The sequence below is a fragment of the Phocoena sinus genome, chromosome 11, assembly GCF_008692025.1.
Source record: "Phocoena sinus isolate mPhoSin1 chromosome 11, mPhoSin1.pri, whole genome shotgun sequence".
In the NCBI taxonomy this organism is placed as follows: Eukaryota; Metazoa; Chordata; class Mammalia; order Artiodactyla; family Phocoenidae; genus Phocoena; species Phocoena sinus.
Genome location: NC_045773.1, coordinates 83,718,372 through 83,736,478, shown reverse-complemented (window position 1 = coordinate 83,736,478; position 18,107 = coordinate 83,718,372). Strand labels below are relative to the sequence as shown.

General features: G+C 45.2%; 2 protein-coding genes and 1 pseudogene across 7 annotated transcripts in view; 1 reads left to right on the top strand and 2 right to left on the bottom strand.

Moving 5' to 3' along the window:
- The window catches only part of CARMIL1 (capping protein regulator and myosin 1 linker 1), a 323,730-nt gene that overhangs the window by 43,146 nt on the left and 262,477 nt on the right, over positions 1 to 18,107 (top strand). The window lies entirely within an intron of this gene.
- Positions 1 to 18,107, bottom strand: part of LOC116761533 (cytidine monophosphate-N-acetylneuraminic acid hydroxylase) — a 258,069-nt gene that overhangs the window by 196,923 nt on the left and 43,039 nt on the right. The window lies entirely within an intron of this gene.
- LOC116761536 lies at positions 8,540 to 9,133 on the bottom strand (annotated as a pseudogene).

Below are 18,107 nucleotides of genomic sequence, written 5' to 3'. Positions count from 1 at the left end.
GGCATTTCATTAAAAGCTTCCTTTTTATTTTGAGGTTTATTGACCTTTTCTTCCCTCTAAACCTGGAAGGCCTTGTTCCTTTCCTATAGAAGTTCCATCTCTCTGAGTTCAAATGTCTCAGCCTCCTAACCTATTCTCTCTCAAGTTCCACTCTAGGAACTTGGGATCATTATCTCTCTCTCCCTCCCAGACTTATCTCGGGTTCTGTGGGCCTTTGGAGCAGGTACCTGTCGACTCCATTTGCTGTCACCTCTCCCCTGGCTCCTGGTGGAAACAATGGTTGAGGTAATTAAGCTGAAATGTGGGGGAAACTCTCCTGGAATGATGAGCTGGATGAAACTCCTGTTGGTTAACATGGATGCTTTAATCCAGCTGTTTTGGAGCCCGGGGCATCGGGTGTTGGGCCCTACAATTGGTGCCAGTCTTAGAGGGTCGTATGTATTTCCAGTCACAAAAGATCTCTGTGTCACGTTGGAGAAGACAAAAGTTTATAATCAGTGGGCCACTGAAAATGACAATGGGTAGCTTAGAAGGAAAGCAGATGTCACCAGCTAGCGGCCTGCAGCCTATTCTAACGTGCTTTAAGTACACAGAGTTTAAAAAAAAATTAAATTGGTTGCCAGTATTTACAAATTGGGAGATTTCAGTCATATATCTCAGTTCCAGCCACTCTTGAGAGCTTAGACTTTGGAATCAGGCCTACGTCTGTGCCTAACACAGATCAGAAGAGGTAGTGACTGGCCCAATACCACCTTGGCCTCTGTACACATTTGGGTTCCCTGACCCTCACCCTAAGTGATCAGAACATGATGTGTTTGGGAATGTGTATTATCCTTGCAAAAGCACAGGGTGAGAAGTCTCGTCTAAGAAGCATTGCTGGTGTTCAGATCAAGATGTGAGTAAGAGGAAACACGTGTTTAAATGGAACACATGAGGGATCTTTTGAAGAAGTTCAGTGAGAGAACTGATCATCTCTTCCGTCATATCTAAGTACAGATCCCTTCTTGTTTCAGCCCGGATTTTTCAAAGATATTGTTGCATGTGTGTGTTTTGAAAGATAGGGTTGAGAAAAACGATGAGAAGAAAGGATATTTTTACCCCAAAGAGTTGTTCAGGCTGTTCAGTGTGTATGAAGATATATGGAAGGTTTCAATCTCTAGTCTGGGCATTAGCTCATTATTATTAATCTAAGTAGACATTCTTTTTTGAAAATTAATTAATTTGGGGATGTGTTGGGTCTGTTGCTGCGCGTGGGCTTTTCTAGTTGCGGCGAGCGGGGGCTACTCTTCGTTGTGGTGCACGTGCTTCTCATTGCGGTGGCTTCTCTTGTTGCGGAGCACGGGCTCGGGGCACGCGGGCTCAGGAGTTGCGGCTCGCGGGCTTAGTTGCTCCGCTGCACGTGGGATCTTCCCGGACCAGGGCTCGAACCCGTGTCCCCTGCTTTGGCAGGTGGATTCTTAACCACTGCGCCACCAGAGAAGTCCCCTAGCAGACATTCTTTGATATGAGTTGTTTAATGGTGAACTTGTGAAGAGTATGTGATTCTGTTCAGCACTGGGGATTTGTGGCTAAAATAACCCATTTGTGCACATTGAGGCACACAGTTGTAGGGCAGGAAATTGAAGGTCAGGAGTAGAGAGGGAAGTCAGAGAAGAAGTTTCATTCTGTAGTTAGTTTAGCAAACACCAGTGAGGTGCCTGTGCTGTGTTGGGCCCAGTGCTACTACCAGGGGTAGGAAGATAAGCAAAACAAAAAGAACATGCAGACTCTAACGGATAATCTCAGTATCATGTAGTAAGAGGTGTGCCTGTGTCCAAAGTGCTGTGGGATGACAGACTGGCCCTTGGCTTCGTTCAGAGCCAGATGGACGTTCCCCTGGGAAGTTGACGCCTGAGTTGAAGCTTGAAGGCTACGAGTTAGTGACAGGTGGGAACAGAATTTAACGTTTGAAGTATAGTTTGGAGTTAAGTCATGGAGGGCTTTCCAGAACCTTTTAAGGAGTCCAGAAAGAAGGGGAGACATCAGATTTACATTTGACCCCAGTGTGGTAATGGGCTTACAGTATGGCAAGGCTGGAGGCTGGGAGACCTGCTAAGTTGTAACCAAGTCAGAAAATCCTTTTTGGTTTTAGAAGACAGGTGAGGATGGGACCTAGAATGGCCTAGGCCATGGTTTACCTGCTGCCTAAGGTGAACACTTCTCAGAAGTGCTGGCTCTTTGCCATTTTGAAGGACTGGCTCAGATGCACCATTATAGACTTAGAAAGATCGAGGATTGTTGGTCAGTCTTATCATTTTGCTGAGCTCTTAAATTATAGTTTGTATTTTAAGGGTTTTCGTTTGTGTGTTTTAGGTGGGGGGGAGGACAGAACTTACTGTAATATAATTTTGCTAAAAGTTTTGCAGAAGTGAATCATGTTTATCAAGATAAATTATACAAGAAGTTTGTTTGATTCTAACATTGTTTCTATGGGAAATCAGTCTTCAACAAGGGGAAGCAAGCTTCCTGGGAGGAGGTAGGCAGCATCTCTTCCGCCCATGAGGACCCTGAGGAACGAAGCGTTAGCCACTGCTCGCGCTCTGGGGTCAGTTCATTCTGGGCCTCCTCCAGCCTCTTGCTGTCAGAACCATTTCTCTTCTGTTTGTTTTAGTATAAAAGCTGAAGAAGTCACTTGTTCTCTGCGACATGCAAGGACCTCATTAGTGGGTGGGGGAACAGCCCTCCACAAAATATTCTGGGGAAGGACTTGTGTTCCTGGGGCACCACTGATGTCATAGACGCCTCACGAGTGAGGCTGACCTGTCGTAGACTAAGGAGATTTTGTGGGCACTAAGTCCCATTAAAATTTCGTTCAGGCTGTCATCACCGGCTCTCCAGGCAAACTTCAGCAGCCTTTTAACTACTAGCCCCCATGGCCTGTGGCCTCACTCTGATCCTCTGTCTGCACAGCTGCCCCAGTGGCTTTCAGAAATGAAAATCCAAGCGTATCATTCCCTGCTTAAAATCCTTCAACCATTTTCCAAAGCTAATCAGTGGATGCCAGAAGCCGACAACGTTGGTCGTCTGTCCAACCCTGCGGCCTTTACTCTTTCTATTCTGCCTCACCGCCTGGCAGGACCCAGAGGACTGTCCACCAGGTAGTCAGAATAGAGTCCTCTTTATTATTAGATTTCTAGAAAACTATCTGGCTGGACCTGCCCGGAAGAAGCGCCCTGAAGAAGTGCCTTTAATTTTTACTGTTTGTCTTTGGCTTTTAGCAAAAGTTGATATGAGAAGCTGAGTGTGAAGGACATGTCCACATTTTTTGGTTAAAGGAATAATCAGTCCATTTTCCTATTCTGTGCTTCCTTAAGGACCCGTGATTGATATTTTTGAGTGAATAGCTTCTATGCTAAATTGCTGTTAGCATTTAGTGCCAGGAAAACCAAACTTTTCTCACTTAAAAAACTTAACCTGCTTCCTTTTTAAAAATCAGTTAGTGAAAATAACACTGTGTTTGCTTTTTGCCTTTGTTGCCAGGACTCTCAGCGCTAAAATTTTCAGTCATAATAATCATAAAAGCCTAGGTAGTGGTTGAACTGGCAATCTGCTGTTTGTCTGCCCAGCCCAGCAGCCCTTTCCCAGTTTATTCATTTGTTTGCAAATATTTATTGCATCCTTGTCCTGTGCTTCTGTGCCTGCTGGTCCCTGTGCCCTAGTCCTTTGACCACAGCGATTAGTCCAGGAGGTGGACATGTGACCCAAGCAAGAGTCCTAACTGGTGTCTTTGGAAACACTGCCCTGGAGAGAGAGGCAGTATTTCAGTTGGAGAGACTGTGTGGTGCCCCCTCTGCTGCCTGTGCCTTGATCCTGCTACATGGGAGGAAACCTTTCTGAATAGCAGAGGATGAGGTCCTCACCCAGGAAAGCTGAGCTTTGTGGAAAGACCCCTTCCCTGCTGTTTGCTACGCTTTGTCTCTTGGAATGCCAAGGTTCCAAAGTGTTAAATGACTAGAACTTTATTTGGTCAAACAAGTTTAAAGAAAGAGGTTTCTTGATGGCAGAACTTGTCAGAGCCTTTAATATTGAATGTGTTTTGCACGTCTTCCAGAGGAGGATTAGTAAAGTACGCGGTATATATATATATATTTTTTGCAGTATGCGGGCGTCTCACAGTCACGGTGGAGCACAGGCTACGGATGCACAGGCTCAGCAGCCATGGCTCACGGGCGCAGCCGCTCCGCGGCATGTGGGATCTTCCCAGACCGGGGCACGAACCCGTGTCCCCTGCATCGGCAGGCAGACTCTCAACCACTGCGCCACCAGGGAAGCCCAAGTACGCAGTATTTGCCAAACTTATTTAACTGTGGGTTTAAAAAAAGAAGTGAAACACCTATAAGTATCCCATCTTTACAAATGAGGAAACTGAGTCACACATAGGTTAAGAGACTTCCTGAGGTCATACAAGTCAGGACTGGTGTGGAAGGTAAACTCAGCTTTCCTGTCTTTGACATTCATTTCCCTGTCACGTGTGGGTTGTCGTATAAGAACGCTTGTCTCTGTGAACCATATGCCATGGTCTGAATGTGTTTGTTTTTTAAATTGCAATTTGCATCGCAACTTGTGCTTCTGGTTCTTGTATTATTACTCAGGCCTTCTCTATAGGTGAGCGGCCAATCCTCAGAAATCCTGGAAAGCACACAGTTCTATCAATTTGATTTTGCTATAAGGAATATATAATAACTCTGGGTTCCTGGCTTTAAATGATAAGGATGTGTTAAATTATGAAAATGACACGAGGTCCCTGTACGTTCCGCGTTCTAGACAGTGTCATCAGGCATTTCCATTTTGATGCAACGTCTGTTAAAGAGATCTATTTTCTGCGAGTGTGGTTGTACTCTTATTTTTAATCTTCGTGATTTTTGTGAAGCTGTGTTTGTTGTAAACACTTGTTGAAAATAAGCTAATAGAGAAGTAGGGTGAAGCATTTTACTGATTCTGACATGCCTCCGCTGAGAAATGGCGGGCAGAGACTCAACGAGAAGGAGACGTATAGCTCATTTCTGGGCTGATTACAGAGAAGTGAGCAGCGAGTGGCCACGTGGGCTGTCGCAGTCACCCTGCTGTGGTGGCAGAGCGGGGCCTGAAGCCGTGCTCCGTGGGTTCATGTGCAGTGCTCTTTCCCTCGCCTCGTGTTGGCATCTTTATTTTTGTTTATGATCTCTAGGTTGCCACATCACCTACAGGGAATTAAAGTCATGTTATATGGAAGATATGCACATCTTTTACATGAAGACTGTGCATGTCTAAATTATTCCTGGCGGATCTCCATGCTGTCGTGTTGCTGTGGTCGTTGGTCGCTTGACCATTCCCACCACCTCCATTAGATCCTCATCACTTTTCTCTTGAATTGCTTCTCAACTTGCCTCCTTGCTTCCTAGTTCACCCCCCTTCCACCCATCCTCGGTATTCCCAGAAGGAAAAACCCTTCACTCACCCCCTTCCCGCCCATAGGTTTCAGGTGTTGTTCTCTGACCCCTGCTTCCCTCTCCAACCACGTCTCCTGCCCCTTGTTGTGTGCATCCTTAGTCCCAGCTTTAGCAACTACTTGCTCTGTGGATGAGAAGAGGTTTCTTGCCTCTGTGCTCTTAGGTAGCATTAACCTCTGACCGAAATGCCTCCCTCTCCCCATTCCATCCACCTCATCCTTCAGGACTCGGCTCCTGTGTGTGTTTCTCCAGGAAAGCTTTCCAGATGCAGCCACCTTCCTTCCCATCAGCCTGTGAGCAACTTAGTACAACATGATGGTGGGGAGTGTGGACTGTAGTCCCAGGTGGCCTGGGTTCAGACCCGTGCTGTACTGGCTCCATGCTGTGTGACATTGGACAAGTCACTTAACCTTTCTGTGCTTCAGCTCTGTCACCTGTAAAATGGTTATCTCCTAGGATTGTTTTTAGGATAAATGAGTTAATGCATGTAAACCACTCATGAAAGCACCTATGCTTAAGTCCTATTGATTATTATTTATATTTTCAATCTAGTATTATTATTATTGGTTTTTATTAAGAGTAAAAAACTACTCTCATTCCATTTTTATACCCTCAAGCCCCTTTCATAGTGCACGGTATCTGGTAGGCACTCAGTAAATGTTGCCTATCTGAAGGAGTCAACTGAAACAATCAGTAAACAGAGCACCTATTTCAATGTTTGTCAAGTTATGCCCAGCTGTGTTCCAGAAGAGATTTATTTCAATCACTGTTTTAGATGCATCCTTTTAGGAGCACGGTATAGATATAAACTTTAATATCTGTATCTTCCTCAGACTCGGGAGTCATTTAGAGGTGCCTTTTGAAAATTCTGTTCGTTCACTAACAGATTTGTAGTGTTGGTACAGGTGCCCTTTAAAAGACAGCGTATAGATTGGATGTAAAAACTATCATGTTTAAATAAACTGTATGCCTGCTCTAGTAAGTGAAGTGCTTCTTTGTAAAGGCAGTCATTGTGCTGGATTATGATGTCATAAAGTTTAAAGAGACAAATGCTTATCATGATTTGTGCCTTTAAAAAAATGTAGAGCTATTCAAATACATCTCTCTACCTCCTTATTATGCATTTCCACTTCTGAGTTAATGAACGTCTTGCTGTGAGTCAACCATATATCCGTTCAAGATTCAGGTATTGATGGCTCAGTGTCCAGTATATTCACTCCAATATATTTGCACTTGGTCTCATTTCTCCACAACTATTTAAAACCCAAATAACATTCATGAGCTAAGGGTCTTAATTTCTTTATTTTTTACGTTTCTGTTTATTCATTGGTATTATAGTAACTGGACACCTTTCTTCTGACCTTGATGATCTCACCTCTATTTTAAGGAAGCTGGAAGGAAACTGAGATCTGGACCACCTCTGAAAAACTGAATGTCAAGTCAGTTGTCCAGTCACACAATGGTATAAGCAGTCCACATCCTCTAAAAGGTTCCATGCCCATAATGGCATCATTGACATTTGAACTGAGTGGAGTTATTCTCTGAAAGGTGCCATAGAGAAAACACAAGGCGGTGTGGGGGGCGGGGAGGCGATCGTGGTGGTGATGGGTCAGAGGTTCTTCAAGTGAACTGAATGAGGCCAGCCGCGAATGAGGACAGCCCAGTGAGTGATTCCTTTGTTCCACTGTGAAACAAAATACTCGAAAATGTGCTTGTAACAAAGAGTGTTATTTGCTCAGAGTGGACATGATGTAGTGAAGAGTTTTTGAAAACTTTCGTTTGGTGACTAATATTTTGACTCAGTAAAGATATTAAAAAACACTTCTTTAACCACAAGGTCTTCGTGTGTAAAGAAGGTTATTATAGTTACAAATACTCAGTAGTGTTTAACGTGATAGGAGGGTACCCCACTGGCTGTGGCTGTACACTGATGCGTTCTGTCCCTAGGACTTTTGTCCCCTGGGAGACTATTTTGCAAGGGTTGTCAAAGCACAGTCCTCATTTTCTTTTCTTTTTTTCAAACAAAAATATGGTTTTTCCACTGCATCAGCAGACTCAAACAGCACCAAATACAGTATAGGGACTCAAAATGTTAAGCCAATGATGATATAAAGAAATGAGAATTAAAAGCAAACTGAGGGCTTCCCTGGTGGTGCAGCAGTTGAGAGTCCACCTGCCGATGCAGGGGACACGGGTTCGTGCCCCGGTCCGGGAAGATCCCACATGCCGCGGAGCGGCTGGGCCCGTGAGCCATGGCCACTGAGCCTGCGCGTCCGGAGCCTGTGCTCTGCAAGGGGAGAGGCCACGGCAGTGAGAGGCCCGTATACCGCCAAAAAAAAAAAAAAAAAGCAAACAATTCACTTTCCCTTCACATGTGTCCTGTAACTGTATAGTAAGACTGGCAAACCAGGGGAGAGAAACTCAAAGCACCCCAGTTGGCAATTTACAAGGGATTCCAGTTTTAAGACTTCCATTAGTCCTACCTGGCTCAACATTTCATACTCATACCAACAAACCCAACTCGATCCAGGCTTGAAGTACACGGGTCACCATTACGTCTCCCTACTGAGATTCTAGAGGGAATAGAATACATGGAAGCACATCTTGTTTCTGTGCCTAATATTTAGGTAAATAAAGGTTAAGGCACCCTGACCTTCCCTGATGGGCACGTGCATAAATGCACCTGGACTTCATGTACCTCCTAGTGTCCCACAGCCTAAATCCAATCCAGCTTAGGATTTTAAGTTATTGACACCCATGCTTGACTAGCCTCAACCCATTTCTCTAGGTTCTAGGCTGGCCTTGTTGTAGTTGTGATAAATGTCCACACCCAAGAAGCCCTGACTGTCAACAATACCTTACTGTAAGCCTGTCTTTGCTGGGCTCTTCTACTTGCCAACACTGAAGTTACTTACTGGTTGGGAGAATAGCCTTTCACTTAGAAACCAGGAGACAGATAGCATGCTGCCAGTTATTTTGCAATGAATATCTTTTGTCCTTCATTAACAGGGACCTTACTTTCCTGCCCCAAATAAAAAACCAGATATGAGGAACAAGAGCCCAGTTTTTTAATTTGATCATTTCTTGCGTTTGAAGTACTCCTCGATGACATCCTTGGCCTGAGACTCTTTGCCATAGTCCTTAACCACCACCCAGCTGCAACCGACCACTTTACAGGGTTTTCCCTCTCTGTCAGTTTTACAGAGGCCTCTACCCATTCCCCTAGTTTCCTGTGGTCATCAACCTTTTTTTTTTTTTTTGCGGTACGCGGGCCTCTCACTGTTGTGGCCTCTCCCGTTGCGGAGCACAGGCTCCGGACGCGCAGGCTCAACGGCCATAGCTCACGGGCCCAGCCGCTCCGCGGCGTGTGGGATCTTCCCGGACCGGGGCACAAACCCGTGTCCCCTGCATCGGCAGGCGGACTCCCAACCACTGCGCCACCAGGGAAGCCCGTGGTCCTCAGTCTTAATCAGGTTGATTTGGTGCTCAGCACAAAGGGCCTCCACCAACTTGACATACATAGGCTCCTCACAGTTGGATGCAAGCACGCAGAGATGGGCTTGGCGCTTGTCTAAGGCTTTGGCAGCTTCGCGAATTCCACGTGCTAGGCCGTCCTGGATGAGGGCGGTCTTCAGCACCTCTTGCAGAGCAGTCGTAACGTCCATTACGTTAAGACTTCCTCAGCCATGGGGCCATGGTGGTGGGTTAAGGGTGGAACCGAATCTTGAGCGCACCGAGCCTCCGCCTCTGTGCAACTCCGCGGCAGCAGGGAAAGAGCCACGGTCCTCATTTTCTGTGTATCTGATGAGAATAGAGGCAGGCATAGTCCCTTGATTTTCCTAGTAGTTCTGCCTTTACATATTAGTTTTACAGAAAAAAGGTGGTCCTTTTTCTGTTTCTTGACTACTTTTATTAGGAGAGTCTATACTTTTGGTAATAGTTTTGTCACTATGTCATTATCTATGAGCAGATATAAATCGCTGCACTTATTTTAGAAGACCAGTTCAGAGAATTTTATTCTGAGGAAATCTTTGTATTTAGCACTTTTCCAGTGAGTGAGTGGGCCATTGATTTTTTTTTTTTTTTTTTTTTTTTTTGCGGTATGTGGGCCTCTCACTGCTGTGGCCTCTCCCGTTGCGGAGCACAGGCTCCGGACGCGCAGACCCAGCGGCCATGGCTCACGGGCCCAGCTGCTGTGCGGCATGTGGGATCTTCCCGGACCGGGGCACGAACCCGTGTCCCCTGCATCGGCAGGCGGACTCTCAACCACTGCGCCACCAGGGAAGCCCCATTGATTGGGTTTTAACAGCTATTTTGATGAATGAGTTGTTGTTATGAAGGGATTTCACACTTAAATCTTACTTCTTGGGCTGTGCTATTTTTGTCTTTTGAAAGTTATTTAAAATGAAAAGGATCAGCACATGTTTTCTATGCTGAAAGTTAAAGGGTGATCCCACTGTTTCAGAATTTGAGTTTCCACCAGCCTTACTCCTCCCATAGAGAGTCCCTAAGGGGTGTAATAGTTTTGATGGAATTTGTATATTCCATGAATGAAAAACAAACTACAGAATTTCCTTTGTTAATTATTTTTTTCCTACCCAAGTTCCCGTTTGTTCCCCCACCAATATAAAATAAAATAAAACGACCACAACCAACTGATGGGGGTGAAAATGAAGACGTTGCCCTTGTTATAAATAGGGGCCTACCACCTCCCCCATGCACACACCCACAATCTCTTAAGCTTGGCCTGGGAGGGGAAAACGTTTTCCCCTCCTTAGCTGTTTGAACCCTCTTGGGAAGTCATTTGAGTCTGAGTTTTCCTGGCTGGCTTCTAGCTAGCATATGAAGGTAGAGTTTGGTTTTCCCCACATCCACCTCCCTCTACTTCTCACCTCCATCTCCCTCTGCTTCCTTTCACCGGGATTCATGGAGTTTTCCCTGTCAGGAGGTTATTTTCTTAATGTAATATTGGGGCAGGAAACCCTTTACCTTTTATGCAACCTGCCTGCTTCTTTTCTGGGCTTTACTTTGATTCCTATCATGGAGTCTGTCCGGTTTTCATTATTCTTCCCCGTGTGGTGGATATTCAGGTAGTAGATCTTTCAGATGGTCTTTCTTGAACAGAGCAGCAGCTCCTAGCAGTGTGGCCATAGACAAATCGGTGGCCTTTGGGACCATGGTGTCCAGTACTGGTAAAGCCACCAAATGGAAGTTTCTGTTCTCTTCAGAGTTGGGTCTGTCTCTGGCTGGGAAGTGGGAGGCCAGATGCAGGGATGCTGGTGTTAGTTGGAAGGCAGTAGTTAAGGGCATGGAGAGGCTTTGCGGTTTGAGTCCCAGCCCTGTTCTGTGCGACCTTGTGCATGTTACTTACCCTTGTTAAACCTCAGTAATCTCTACCATTGGGGTTTGTATAAAGATTGATGAGGTACGGCATGAACACTCTTAGCACATTTACTGGCACATGATCAGTGAATGGTGGAGGTGATGGTGATGTTATTAAGAAAGAATTGGCTGTAGACGCTCCCTTCCCAGTTTCCAAGGTTCCAACATCATGCCCACTTAGGCTGCGTTGTTGTCAGACTCAAGGAAACTGTCAACTTCATTATTTGTTTGGTTCCTTATTACTTTCCCCTCCTTATAGATTCATTACTTATATTTTTAAGATGTTTTCTTTAGCCTTACCACAGGCAGAGACCACTTTCTAAATAGCATTAAAATGGAAATTGGACTGAGCCTCTGATTCTCTCCCCAACTAACCCAGGTGGGCAGACCTTCCTTGGGAGGGTCATTTGTTTTTCAAGCTCCGTAGTGAAGAAGCAGAAGGTTTCTCCTTACTTCTAAAGTCAGCTGCCATTTAAGTCTTCAGTGTTCAATGTGTAGCTTAATGTCTTTTGTAACAATTGCTATTTTTGAACCAGTGTTTATGTCACAACATTTTGAGTGTAGAATATTCGTTATCTGACAGATCCTCCACTTGTAGAACTTTACAAACGACTAAGAACAGTCCACGAGAATTTATTGCTTTTGTCTGGAGGCCAAGAATATGGGCCTGTTGGTTTATGTATGATACTTAAAAAGGCCAAAGACCAGAGGTTTAATTCCCAGATAGGCCAATTAGTGTAGCTTTGTTCCACAACTTCAGATTGAACCTCAGACCCCAGCCATCTGTCTTTAACATGTGTGCCATTGACCACAGGGGGCATTGGTCACATAGATGAAAGACTGGATGGATCCGCAGAAGACCACGAACCAGCCACTCACTAGGAGGAGAGATCCAAACGCCCCCTGCGTACAAGGTGGTGAGTCAGTAGACTCAGCCTCCAAAATGAATGCTGGAGAGACTGTAAGGGAGCTATTGTTTTAAAAAATGTTGAATAAGAATTGCTAAGTGATCATACTCCAGATGTCGGGAAAGGTAGGAAACTCTCAGATGTTTTAATTCTGACTGTGTATTTATAAATGAATCCTTCATAGAAGATAAGGGGAAAGTACCAGAAGGAAGAAGTATGACAATGTGGCAGTTTCCTGATGAACTTAGATCTTAAAAGGAAGTACACAAAAAACAGAGGCCTGACAGTCAAGGGGAACCGCAGTGATAGTAGCTAATGTTCACATACTTGTGCCAGGCACTAGGTGTTCTTATTTGACCTCACTAGAACTTTATGAGGTTGATGTCATTGTTATTTTGCCGTTTTACAGATGAGTAAATTGAGGCACTGAGCTTTTAGGTAGTGCTGTAGGTTGCACAGCTAGTTAAGTAGCGGGGGTGTGACTCGAGGCTCTCTGATTCTAGAGAGATGTGAGACTTGCAGAAGATGCTATGGACGATAAAATATTGTCAAAGGAGCGCTCAGAGCCAGAAGAAAATAAAAGCTGCATCTGAACGGAACTGATGGAGGGTGTGTGTACTGATGGAGCATAACCCTTCACCTCCTATTATCTTTTCTTTTTGGTCTATCTTTTATATACATATTTAAAAATCCAGGATGTTAACAATGTGTTGGGGAAGTAATAAGAAAGATCTAGTTTTTCTAAATGAATTTAAGCCTCTTAGCCTAACAGAATACCTTCCCAGCGTCCTGAGGACATTTGGGCTGGAGGTTGTTCATCCATGCCTGCGATCTTTAGGGAACGTGGAGAGCAGAAGACAGTGCCTGACAGGTGGAGGGGGGCGCAGGTGTGGAAAAGGTTGTGAAGCTCTTCTTCAAAGGAGCTGGTATCTTCCAATATTTAGAGCTTCCTGAGTATCCAGACTTGCTCTGAATGAGTGCGTCGTATACAACTAGAGTCAGAGAAAGGACATTAAATGGGACAGAGTTTAATTGTCTGGAGTTAAAGTGTTTTTCTTCATTGGCTGGTGAGTAACCCGCACTTGGAAGAATTCAGGTGTAAGATGGATGAGACTTCGGCACGGGGATGTCTCAGACGCGATATAAACACCAGGAGGTGATGAGACCATTAAGGGTTCCCCTGACCTGTTTCTAAGAACATGACTTTGTATGTATAAGACTAGGCCAGAGACTTATTTGGATCTTTGGTTTTCCCTCTGTGAAGAGGTTATTTAATCTCATTTCCAGATGAGGAAACTCGGGTTCAGAGAGGATGAGGGTGACTTTCTCACGTCAGCTTTTGGTGACAGGCAGGCTAGACGCTCATCTGGACTGATAACCTGACTACAGCTGTCATGGATACCGGGCCATCCCGAGAGTCTCTAGATGCAGGGCAGGTTTGGGGGCTGGGCTCACCGGGGTTCAAATCCCAGCTCTGGAACTTACAGTCATCCCTCGGTATCCGCGAGGGGATTGGTTCCAGAACCCCCCGAGGATACCGAAATCCAAGATGCTCACCTTCCTTATATAAAATGGGCATATATTTGTATATAACTATGCATATCCTCCTGCATACTTTAAATCATCTCTAGATTACTTATAATGCATAATACAATGTGAATGCTGTGTAAATAGTTGCTAGAGTGCAGGAAATTCAAGTTTTGCTTTTTGGAACTTTCTGGAATTTTTTTTTCAAATATTTTCGATCTGTGGTTGGTTCAATCTGCGGATGTGGAACCCTCTGATCCAAAGGGCCAACTATGTAACCTTGATTACTTCTTTGACTGCTCAACCGAAGAAATGGAATTGTTGTGAGGATTAAGTGAAAAGAAAGTGCTCGGCATCTAGTTAAGTACTAAGGATATGTCTCTGTTCTTTGTAGTTAAGCTTGAAATCTTTATTTTATTTATTATTACTGGTAAGTTTTCCAACATCTCTCAACTCGTGCCTAAGACGTTTCATTTTTACCTTATTTTTCTCTTCGGATGATGTGAAATTTCAAAAGAGCATTTCTTATAGTTTCTCTACATGTAAAAACTTTATATCTTCTAGGGCCCTTTGGGTGAAGGATCCAACTACAGGGCCTTTAGCAATTCTTACCTGCTCTGAAAGTATGTCATTTATTCTTTTTGAAAAAGATGCCCTCTAACTTTCCTCCTCCTCCAGCTCTGCACGTGGCTCCCTGGTTACTGTGGCCACCGAACCCTAATAATCTTGTCAGGAAATATGATGTGACTATCTGTCTAATCTTATTTTCCAGACGTAAAATAAGCACACAGTTTCCTTCTAAGAATCCTAAAGAGTTCAGGGCCTAAGCACTGCTTCTCCTTGTTCCGTTGTTTTATAAGATTGTAGGTGCTTGCGGAAAAGTGTACATCATTGGATGTTTCTTTAACTTAGAATGTTTATAGCACCCAATGGGAGTGTGTCACTGTGAAGCCTTATGTGCTTTCATGTTCGTTCTCCCGTAGTTGAGGAAATTTGGGGTAGTTTATTTTATTTTATATTTTTGGCCACGTGGCTTGTGTGGGATCTTAGTTCCCCGACCAGGGATGGAACCCGGGCCCCGGCAGTGAAAGTGCCGAGTCCTAACCACTGGACTGCCAGGGAGTTCCCTTGGGTAGTTTAAAAAACGCAGAATTGTGGTTTCTAGAGGATTTACATTTACTTCTAGACATAAAGGATCTAAGGTAATTGCTGGGATAGTTAGGTCAAGTCAGTATTTTCACGTTTTTCGGAAGAGGCTAATTTTACAAAACATCTCTCTACTGGCCCATTAGTGAGGAGTAAGTCTGTATCTTCTCAGCAGCCCCCCACCTTCCTCAGCACCCCTAACGTCCTCAGTAGGGGTCAGATAGGACCCCCAGTTCTCTGCTCCTGGAAAGACCCTTCCACACTGCCAGCCTCTCCATCACTCTCTACCTTCAGCATCAGGACCAGTCGCATCACACTTTCTACTCCTGTTTGTGCCAGTCACCATAGGAAGCCTGGACTCCCAAGGCATCCCTCATCCCTTTGTCATATCGTCATTTGACTCTTTACTTCAGTTTTTAAAATCCTGTCTCTCCCTCTGGAGCCCCCTCCCTGTGCACTCTGTGCCCTCGGGGTCAGTCATCAGCAAATCCCCAACTTCCTGACCTTGTCTGTGGACATCCCCTTCCCCTTCTTGCTTTTATGGAAACCTGGGGCTCCCCTGACAATACTGTTTCTCCTGCAGGCCTCTCAAGTGGCTGCAGGTTTTTAACCTTACCCTTGAACCACGGTTAGGGATGGGGTAGCATCCTCTACGCTTCCCTGGCAGTGCAGTGGTTAAGAATCCACCTGCCAATGCAGGGACATGGGTTCGAGCCCTGGTCCGGGAAGATCCCACATGCCGCGGAGCAACTAAGCCCGTGCGCCACAACTACTGAGCCTGTGCTCTAGAGCCCACGAGCCACAACTACTGTGTCCACGTACCGCAACTACTGAAGCCCACGTGCCCAGAGCCCGTGCTCCGCAACAAGAGATGTCACCGCAGTGAGAAGCCCGTGCACCACAACGAAGAGTAGCCCCCGCTTGCCGCGACTAGAGAAAAGCCTGCGTGCAGCAACGAAGACCCAACACAGCCAAAAATAATAAGTAAATAAATTTATTAAAAAAAAAAAAAAAGGTTTTTTCTCCGAGGTTTCTGTGCTGTGTCCCCTCCTCCCGAAAGCCTCCTGCTGTGTCTCAGATCTCTGTGTGGCCCCCCATCCCTTGCCAGGCATCTGCACCCCCACGCAGTCACTCCCCTCGTTCCCTGAAGGGCTCAGTTTCTGGCTCACTGTGCCTCTCTCCAGCGCAACTCTTGCTGGTTCTCCTGAATTTCACTCTTCATGTTGGTAATCCTCCCAACCCCTTCATCCTTCAGCTTCTCAACCTCATTTCCTCCCGTGAGTGGTCTCCCACCTTCCTCAGTGACTCTATCCCAGGGTCATGCCCTTGGTCCTGTCATCACCAGTAACCTCAGTGCCTCCATAGCTGTCTCTGGACACCCCACTCTGACCACCACTCCCATCCTTCTGGCTCGCCTTGTGCGGTACCTCCAACCTCGACAGTCCTTGGACCACCAGGACCTTCAGTTCATTGAACCCACCACCTCTTCACGGTTCCACCCTCACCCCAAGTCCTGACTTCTCTCCTTTCCCAGTTTGAATTCCCTGATCAACCACTCTCATCACTACTTACACCCTCATCACCCTTGTCCCTCTCACACTGTGTCATTCTCGCTTGACTAAACCACAATTCCGGTTAAATCCATCTCTTGCTCTGCACCTACTCTGTACTTGCACCTGTGCAGCCACATGTGCCAGGACAAAACCATACCCCACTGTATTGATCATCTCACTCTAAGTTAGTGATCACAAGTGCCAGGTGGGCCCTTGATGTCACCTGACAGTCATGTCGTGTTGCCACTGTCTGTTCATTCCCTCCCTCTCTTAGACAACCATCCCATACTTTATACTTGCTCTTCAAACATCCATTGTCTCTGTACTCTTTGCCACTTCCTTTTTCACTAAAAAATAAAAATAAAAATGGAAGCAATCGGAAGAGAACTTCCACACGCTCCCTGCACCACACCTACCACCTGCCTGTGTCTGTGCCCGAGCCCCCAGCTCCTTGGGCACAACATCCCATTTCCATCTCCATCTCCAAAATGTCTCCTTTCCCTCCTATATCATCAGTTTTCTTCTCTCTACTGAATTCCCACAGGCATACAAGTTATTATTTTTCCCATTAAATAAAAACATCCTCTCTTGACTCTGATTTCGCTTCCAGCTACTGGCCGATTTCTTCTCTTCCTCTTACAACAGAACATGTGGAATGAGTCATCTGTATTCATCACGTCTAATATTGCTATCCGCCCCCAACCCCGCCCCGTTCTATCCGGAACTCATACCTTGGGGTTTTTACCCCTCACTCGGGCTCCACTGCCTCTGCTCTTATCAGGTCATCAGTGACGTTTAACTGCTGCGGTCCACCGTGGTCCCAGTCTCCTCTTATTTCAACTACAGCAGCATTTGACACGGTCGATTATTCTCCCCCTTGAATACATTCTCCACTTGACTGCCCGGACACACCCCTCCTGGTTTTCCTTGTTCCTCTCTGGCTGGTCTTTCTCAGCCTCCTTTGCTGGTTCCTCATCTCCCCAAACTCTAAATGGAGTGCCTCAGGGCACTTATATCTCTTCTCTGTTTAGCTTATGCTTTAAAACTCATCTGTATGATGAAGATTGCTACATTTTTATTTGTAGCCCCGATCTCTCCTGTGAACCCCAGGCCCCCTTTATCTGCCCGCCTGCTGGTCGTCAATACTCAGATGTGTCTAATAGGCATTTCAAACATAACATGTCCTTGGAACCCCTCAAGGGTGCTGAGAGGTGTCTGTTTCACTGGGTGATCATTTCTAGGGGATCCCTTCTGGGAAACTGCATCTTGTGGGGATCGCACAAGGATGTGTGGGCAAAAGGGAGGGGGGAAAAACGGCAGGTTGGGGGCAAAATTGCCTTGTTGATTGCTTGAATCTTGTCAAAGTTACTACTGCTGAGAAGCATTAATGTTTTCGGAGGGAGGGTCCGAGAGGGGTGTAGGATGTGGGGAGGAGCTTTGGAAAAGGTAAATCAGTGATGAAAGCTAGGGCTGATAATGCCTTTTCTGAATGGATCTGGAAGTAATATCCCGTCAGCTTGTTTTTTGATTATATAAGTTCAGGAATACTGGAATAAAAATCAACTGCATGAAACGTACAGATGTTTTGCTAATATTTTCTAGTCCACCGATACATTCAGTGCCATTTCTCCATTGAGTTTGGTGAGTAAACTGTTCTGGATAACTTGATTATCTGGGTACCTGAGAGTTAACTAGGTTTCAATATTGCTAGTTACTAGTTATTATTTTGTGATTTATCTATTCAGCTCTGTTTTTAGCTGTTTAATGAACCTTGGGGAAAAGGCAAAACTTCAAGTTCTTTTGTTCTTCTGGTTTTGAAATGTTTTTAATGAAAATGGTGTGGCTATTAATAATTTTGGGAAGTGTGTTCAGTTAGGGCATTTAGCCAATTAAAACTATTCCCACATGAAAAAAAAAAATCGACTGCTTGAATTTAAAACCACAATAAAAACAAACAATGTAACTGTCCAAAAAGGAAATCCTAATTCTCTTATCTCCAAGCTGCTCCCCTCCCACACCAACCTGCAGCGCCAGTCTTTCCATCTCAGTGAACAGCATTCCATTGTTCCATTTACTTAGGACAAAACATTTGGAGTCATTCTTGAGTTATCTTTCTCTCACAC